Below are 8,056 nucleotides of genomic sequence, written 5' to 3' on the forward strand. Positions count from 1 at the left end.
TATACTTTTCACTCTTTTTGATATATTGGTGCAGATATGCTGCAAAATAATCGCACCCATTGCGATACTCTGTTTTCAAACCAATGAAATGCTCTTGACCTGTGTTGCGAGGTTCAGTGATATAATACCGAATTGTGAACCAGTACAATTTGAGGTTCTGTAAGGAACCCCTTGTTTTGATGAATTTTAGAGAGAACCTCCATGGTTTAGTCAATGCAGAGATTACCTTCAATGGAAATCCCGAGATTTGGTCAATGTTAAAGATGCACTCCTTTGTTTTAAAACTGATGGTATGCCAACTTTGACCCGAGTCATCTTCTATGAGATTAGCATAACTAACTTATCCTCTAATAACGGCCTCTACAATCTGGGTTTGTCAAGAGTGGTGAACCACAAACTCTTAAGTCAAGCTGAGCGAACCAGCAATCTAGGATACGGGATCATCGTGCATACTAGTGTGTAGTTGCTGTTGTTTAAACCCAAAACAGGATTTCGGTTGCAACTTGCAAGGACAGGTGTGAGATAGATAGTATTTTCTTGTATGTCTCCTTCCTAAACCTGTTACCCATGTTATACGCGGAACATGTACATTACCATATACAACAGGTTCTTAACTTACATTGGTTGGCATCAAAATATTGGAAAGTAGCACCAAAATTGTAGGGTGGGGAACTTTCTAACAGTGATGGGGATATGAAGCCTGTTTTCAGCAACAGGAATGCCCGTTATACACACCAAAGATCTCAGAGGAATTCTCCTTTTAAGAGGAGGAAGCAAAGCTCAGTATCAACATCTAACCGAGGAATTGGAGCGTAAGGAACTGATTGAAAATTTTGGTAAAGGAGAATGATGAGGACAAAAGAGATTGGAGCGTAAGGAAAAAAGATTTTATGTTCGCTCCTTTTACAAGGAGGATTCTAACATTGGACAATCTATCTGGAAGGAGAAAATGCTGGAGATCACGGTGGAACGTAAGGTATTCGTATTGAAGGAAATCTAGTTGCGACGTAATAGAGGGCTTGAAATCAGGGAGAGAGGAAGAAGAATGGAATCTTCACTTTGGTTGGCAGAGGAGGAAGCATTATGGGTTTCCAAGCAACTGGACTTAGCAAGAACATCATCGAAGAGTTTCATGGCGAAATACTCGAAAAATGGCAAAATCTTTATGTTACAGGAAGAACAAAATCGATACGGCAGATTTTTGAAGCTTCATCAGTTCTCGAATATAGCGCGATCTCGGGGGATTATGTTCCCAGCAGGGGTAGGAGGAAAGGGATGGGGAGATGTTAGTGTCGCGGTCAAAACACGTTTAACTCCTATTGAGAAGAGGAAGGCTTTGGCGGACGAGAGTGGGCCGAGCAATGCGTGGGTGAAGACTCTGAATAAATCTCCCGAATCTAAGACAGAGTTACAGGCTGCGTCAAGGGAGAAGAAGAACCATGAGTATGCGGTCAAGTTAGCTCGAGATAATGGTACGATGTTTGGGAAATGGAGGTGGGCGTTTATTTGTAAGGCGAGCTCTATGGAGGCAGATTGGGAGGAATTTTTCGCTGAAATGAAACTAGGCATCTCTCAAAATGTGAAAGTGAAATTGTTAGTATGGGAGCCAAACAGCTGGATTTTAATGGTGGGTAATAGAGCAGAATTTCAAAAGATGAACTTAAGGAGAACAGTTACGGTGGGTAATCACTCCTTCATGTTAAGACCTTGGTTCGTGGATTGTAATGCCATTAAACCAGTTTGGGACGAGGAAGGGACATGGGTGCACATCAGTGGTCTGCCATTTCATTTATGGGTTAATGAAGCATTTCGAAAGATTGGAAACCAGTTAGGAGGACTTCAAGAGGTGGACCCGAAAACCCTTTGTTGTGCGAGGTTGGACAGCGCAAAACTTAAAGTGGGGGGATGTCCATGGAAGTTGCCAAGAACTTTGTCCCTATGGTTTGATGGATTCCGCTATAAGGTAGGAGTAACTTTGGTAGGAGATGAGGGGCATCGACTAGTTTCTGAAGAGGAAAGGGGCATAGGCGATGGTAATGGGATTAAGATATTAGCGGACAAAAGATTACAGGTAGTTGGGGAGGTGGTTCAACCGGAAGAAGAAGCGGCCAGTTTGGAGAAGATGATACCTGGAGATATCATTTCTGCAAGGGCAGTATCATTTCCAGGTGGAGGTTGCGTGAGGGACGATCAAAATTTCAAATATCGTCAGAGATCAGGGACACGAGTCGTGCGGGGGAGAAGGATGAAGCCACGTCGCCGAATAGCATTAAACAAGCGTACGGTTCATTTACTTAGCAGGGCAGCCCGCAACCTAGTCTACATTAAATGGCTACGTAAGAATAGGTTAGTGGAGAAAACAAAGCCCAAAGGATCTGGATCTGGTTTCAGGCTGAGGAGTGTTGGGGCCCATGGATAAGTCGTTCGGCCCATAGAAGACTCAAGTGGTTACACGGTTAATAAGGGGCTGGGCTGCGTAGGCCCAACAGGGGATAGTATACTCAAGAAGGCCTTAGACCCAGACCGATTTAGAAAGACAACATTTCATGTTAGGAGGGCTAAGGTTCGATTAGGCCCATCGACTGAGAGGAGTGACATGAAAATGAAGAAGGCCCACCAATCTTCTTGGAAGCAGGGCACCCTAAACAACACCCTCTCCCCTTTAGATTTGAGAATATGTGGCTGATTCAACCCAACTTCATAGATCTCATTAGGAATTGGTGGAATGAGTGTCCTTCTATAGGAAATCCGGGTTCTGTGTTCAAGAAGAAGCTCAAATTCCTGAAAGATAAACTGAAAATATGGAATAAAGAGGTTCTGGGGAGTATGGAAGTAAAAAAGAAGGAGATTTTGACAGATATCGAAATCCTAGACAAAAAGGAAGAAGAGAGGGAGTTGAGCTTGGATGAAAGGAGTAAGAGGATGGAGTTGAAATCGGAGTTCCAAAGAGTGACGCTTATGGAGGAGATAAGTTGGAAACAAAAGGCGATGGTCAAATGGTTGAAAGAAGGGGATAATAATACAAAAAATTTTCACAAAGTTGCCAATTTTCATAGAAGAAGTAATCAGTTGGAGAAGATCATCATTAAGGATGTCTTGAGGGTTGGAGAGAAGGAAGTTAGGGAAGGGGTGGTCAGCTTTTATAAAGATTTGTATGAGGAAAATGAATCCCTAAGGCCGAGGCCAGATAATCTTGTGTTCAAATCTTTAAGCCAGGAGGAGAAGGGGTGGTTGGAAAGGCAAATAGGGGAGGAGGAGGTTCGAGCAGTTCTGTTTTCTATGAGTGGGGATAAGGCACCTGGACCAGATGGATTTAACATGGAATTTTTTAAACATTGTTGGGATATCATTTCGAAAGATTTTATGGAGGTCATCAAGGAATTACAAGATAAGAAGTATCTGGATTATAGTCTCAATAGCACCTTTGTGGTATTGATCCCTAAGAAAACTGGGGCGGAGAAGATAGAAGATTTCAGACCCATCAGTCTTGTGAGCTTAGTGTATAAGATTATATCCAAGGTACTAGCGTCAAGGTTGAAAACAATCCTCCCTAGTCTGATTAGTGACGAGCAAGGGACTTTCATTAGGGGAAGACAAATTCTAGATGGTATTTTGATGGCCAATGAGTGTATTGATTCTAGGATTAAGAGTAAGAAAGAGGGGATGATTGGGAAAATTGATTTGCAAAAGACTTACGATCACGTGAATTGGGATTTTTTAGAGTACATGATGGGGAGGATGGGTTTTGGAGAGAAGTGGATTGGTTAGATAATGAAATGTGTTACTACGGTGTCATACTCGATTTTTGTCAATGGGAGCCCGGCGGGTTTTTTTTAGGGGTACGAGAGGTTTGAGACAAGGGGACCCCTTATCTCCGTTCTTGTTTCTTATTATAGCTGAAGCCTTGGGTAGATTGTTTAGAAGAACGGTTGATTTAGGTAAGCTATCAGGGTTTAGGGTCAAAGATGGACCATTGATTTCTCATCTTCAATTTGCGGACCACACAATTATTTTTTTAGATCATTCGAAAGATCAGGTGAGGGTGCTTCGGGTTTTATTGTGCCGCTTTGAGGCTATGTCAGGTCTGCATATTAACTTGTAGAAAAGTAAATTGTTCGGGGTAGGAGAGATTCAGGATATTCATTTGATGGCCACAACGTTGGGTTGTGGGTATGATACCTTGCCCACGTCTTATTTGGGTTTACTGTTGGAGCTCCATATAATAGTATTAGAATCTGGGATGGAGTGATCGAGAGAATGGAGAAAAGGTTGAGCATGTGGAAGGCAAATTATCTGTTGAAAGGAGGAAAAGTAACTTTGATCAAAAGCACTTTATCTAGTATCCCGGTTTATTTCCTCTCTTTGTTTACGCTCCCGAGGTCTGTTGAAGGTAGATTAGAAAGGCTTATGAGGAACTTCTTGTGGAATGATAGGGAAGGTAGGAGGAAGTATCATTTAGTCAGATGGAAAATTATTTGCATACTGTAGACACCTCAATTTGAACGGGCCACTTCTCGAAAAGGCCCAAAAATACAGATTTTCCAAATAAATGTGTCAACAGGCCTTAAGGGCCCAAGTCGTTGAAAAATAACATTTTGACCAAACCGAGGCCCCTAAGACCTCTCAATGGTTTAGGAGGCCACCAAAAGGGACTCGGCCTACCTTACGCTTTCCCAATATTCACCGCTCCGCTTCCAAAATAAAAAACGCCAAATTTTCGATAAATTTCACCAACGGGCCTAAAAAGCCCGATTCGCCAACACGTGGCATTTTTGATCAAACTAATGATTGCAAAAATCTAAAAAATTAAAAAATTAAAAATATGAAACTTGGGATGCCTACCCCTCTTCTACTACCACCGCTCCGCCTCAACCAATCCCTAAAATCCAAAATCATTTCTAAAACCCAAGTCCAACACTACAAAGCCCATAAATCATTAATCATATCCAATTCATTATCCAACCCACAACCCTAACCCATAAACCACAACCCACATCAACCAATCACTCTTTTATCATCAAAAGATGACACATGTCATCACCCCATCTCACCTCCCTCACCCAACTACCTACCCCATTAATTTGCTTTAAATCCCATCTACCCACACATCAACCCATCACATTTTCTCTCAAATCAAACACATCTACCCACACCCTTAACCTATACCTCCCCTAATCTACCCTCATCATTCCCTACAAAACCTATATCTACAACCTAAACCTACACCATCCTCTCAAGTCAAACACTCAACCTCTCCCATCAACCTATCCCAACCCTTCATTTCCACCCACTTTAACACATGGCATCATCTCCTTCATCCTCCCAAAATATCATCAACCACCTCTTTAAATCCTTCATTCTCTTAAACCAAACACCATTTAATCTCAACCACCATCTTAAACTTACCTCACCAAACACTCCACCCAAATGGGTTGGGTAGGATCCAAACCATTTGGGTCAAAACTCACCCATTTAACCCCCCTTTTACCTAAATACCCTCCAATCTCCTCTAAATTACACCCACTTCTCTTTCAAATTCATAACCATTCTACCCTTCTTCTTCACTTCACCCCATTATATCCCTAAAATAACTCCTAAACATCTATAAATACCCTCCTCCTCTTCCCAAAAATGACCCCCAACTTCTCATTAAAAAACTTCTCCCCTACACTCTCTCTACTAACAACCATCACCAATTCTCACCAAGTTTACCAACTCTCTCTCACAAATCCTCTACAAGTCTCACTAAAACAAAAGAAATCCCTACTCTCTCTAATCACCTCTTCCCATCCTCATACTCTCATATTATACTAAGGATTCAAGAAGACTCAAGCAAGAAGAAGAAAAGAAGAAACAAGATACAAGGTGGGTTTGAAACACACCCCCCTCTCTTTCTCTAACCTTCTACTATTTCCCTCTTCTAACACCCCCTTCTTCTATTTTATTTTACCCTTTTTGATGGTTGGGCCCCAAGGCTAAGGTTCATATGGGTCATTTTCATTAATGAAATGACCCTACGATCAAGCCAAAAATGAATCCCTACTTAGGGAACAAATGCACCCACGTGGCACATTTTTCACCTTCTTTTAAAAAAACAAAATGATCGAATTATTTGAGGTTACCGCCACGTGACGGGGAGGAAAGGGTGCCTAACACCTTCCCTTTTCTTCAACCGAGCCGCTTACCCAAATCTCGAGGTTTGACTACCCCTTTATCCATCGTGAGTCACTAAATGCCAAAATGTCACATTTTCTAAAAAAATGCACATCGGGTGACCATTCACACCCACTTACAAAATGAATGGTGGCGACTCCAAACCATTGTAGATGTGGTCATCGTAATGGCGAAATCCCGCGTCTACACATACCTAAGAAGAATGGGGGGCTAGGCATAAGGGGTCTTAGAATAGCTAATAGAGCTCTATTAGGAAAATGGTTGTGGAGATTCGGTGAGGAGAGGGGTAGTTTGTGGAGGAAGGTTATTAAGGCCAAATACGGGGAGAGGAGGTTAGGATGGTATAGTGGCGAGTTGAATGGTTCGTACAGTTGTAGTGTTTGGAAAGGGATCCTTAAGGTAAGCGAGGATTTTCAAAAAAGGATTAGGTTCAAAGTAGGTATGGGAGATAAAATTAGATTTTGGGAGGATATTTGGTGTGGCACCTCGCTTCTGGCTTCTCAATATCCATCTTTGTACGCTTGTTTTATTAAGAAGAACTATTCTATCCAGCAGTGTTTGATTGACAATGAGTCTGGTCCTACTTGGGATTGGGGTTCAGAAGGAACTTTAATGACGGGGAGCTAACCGAAGTGACATCTTTCCTTGATCTTCTGCATACATTTCACATCAACGAAAGCGAACAGGATAAATGGGAGTGGATAAGGGCTAAGGACTCGAGATTCTCAGTCAGATCCTTCTACATGTGGCTTACTGCTAATACAGAGCGAACACTTTTGACTTCCATTATTTGGTCAAGGTTAGTCCCCTCTAAAATATCTTTCTTTGTTTGGTTGGCGTTCCTCGGTAGGATTCTTACGTTGGATAATCTGATTGTGCGGGGATGGATCACTCCTAATTGTTGTCCCCTTTACTTGAGAGACGGGGAATCTGTTAATCATATTTTAATCCACTGTCCTTTTGTGTATATTATTTGGTCAAAGTTCCTCGAGCTTTTCCATGTTTTTTGAGCCCCCCCTCGTGAGTTCTCTTCTTTGTTAGTAGAGTGGACCAGTAATGCTTTTCATACCAAAAAGAGGATCCTATGGAATATGCTACCGACGGCTATTGCTTGGGGGGTATGGAAGGAGAGAAACAATAGAGTGTTCAACAATAAGAGTAGTAATTCTCATGCATGCTTCTTGGAGATTTTGGGCCTTTTACACATGTGGTCTAAACAGATCATTCAGTTCGTGGGGACAACTTTTGATGATTTTGTTTTTAGATGGCAATCTTTATGTGAATAGTGTAGCTTAAGTTTTCTTTCTTTCTCTTTTGGAGGCTTTCTCAGCCCCCTTGTACTTTTTTCTCTCTTTATCAATATATTATACTTTTCAAAAAAAAAAACTTACATTATGAACCCTGTAAGGGATTATAATTTCCTTCAACGGCTAGATTCAATTAGTGGAGACATAAAGAATTTCTTTTTTAATTTATTATTATTATTATTTATTTTTGATATCAAGGGTTATCCCCACCCTTTGGGTGGGATTAATCTCACGTACCACCCCCTCAGAAAGTCCTACTTGCAGCAACAGGTTGAGTCAAGGGTCAACTGGACCTTGGAGGGTGATCCCAAGAAATTCATAGCTGCGTGGGGTTTCAAACACTTGACCTACTTCCAAAGGAGTTTATTAAGGCTTGGCTTGCCACTAGGCCAACCCCCTGGGGTTAGATGCATCAAGAATATTTAAATGGCTTTCATAGCCATAAATCTTACATCTCCTGCCATCTTTTCACATTAGAAAACTTGTATAATATATAAAAAAAAAAAAAAAATACACGCCAATATAGATGAAAACAAATATCCTACAAAATACGATCACTTCAAATAAGAGTGTCA

Source organism: Akebia trifoliata, chromosome 6, assembly GCF_017979445.1.
Source record: "Akebia trifoliata isolate Shusen 1 chromosome 6, ASM1797944v1, whole genome shotgun sequence".
Taxonomy (NCBI): Eukaryota; Viridiplantae; Streptophyta; class Magnoliopsida; order Ranunculales; family Lardizabalaceae; genus Akebia; species Akebia trifoliata.